Here is a 289-nt window from a genome sequence, read left to right as displayed (position 1 = left end):
TGGGGGCACGGGGGGAGTGCGGGGGGGTTCTGTCCTGGATAGTGCTGAGTGTTGCAGAAAAAAAAGGCAGAGGCCATCGATTCAGTCTCCTGCAGGAAACTGGTTGGGGAGGAGGAAGAGGAAGAGGAAGAGGAAGAGGGGAGGGAGGAGGATTCACCCAGAGCCTTGCAAAGATTCTCAGGCTGCTGGTCAATGAAAGAGGAGGAAGGAGACGAGGAGACGAGGAGACGAGGAGACGAGGAGACCAAACGGGCCTGATGTTAGAAGTTAGCTGGAGATTGTCAGATTA

The sequence above is a fragment of the Cynoglossus semilaevis genome, chromosome 2, assembly GCF_000523025.1.
Source record: "Cynoglossus semilaevis isolate Cse_v1.0 chromosome 2, Cse_v1.0, whole genome shotgun sequence".
NCBI lineage: Eukaryota > Metazoa > Chordata > Actinopteri > Pleuronectiformes > Cynoglossidae > Cynoglossus > Cynoglossus semilaevis.
Note: the sequence above shows the minus strand (reverse complement) of the source record.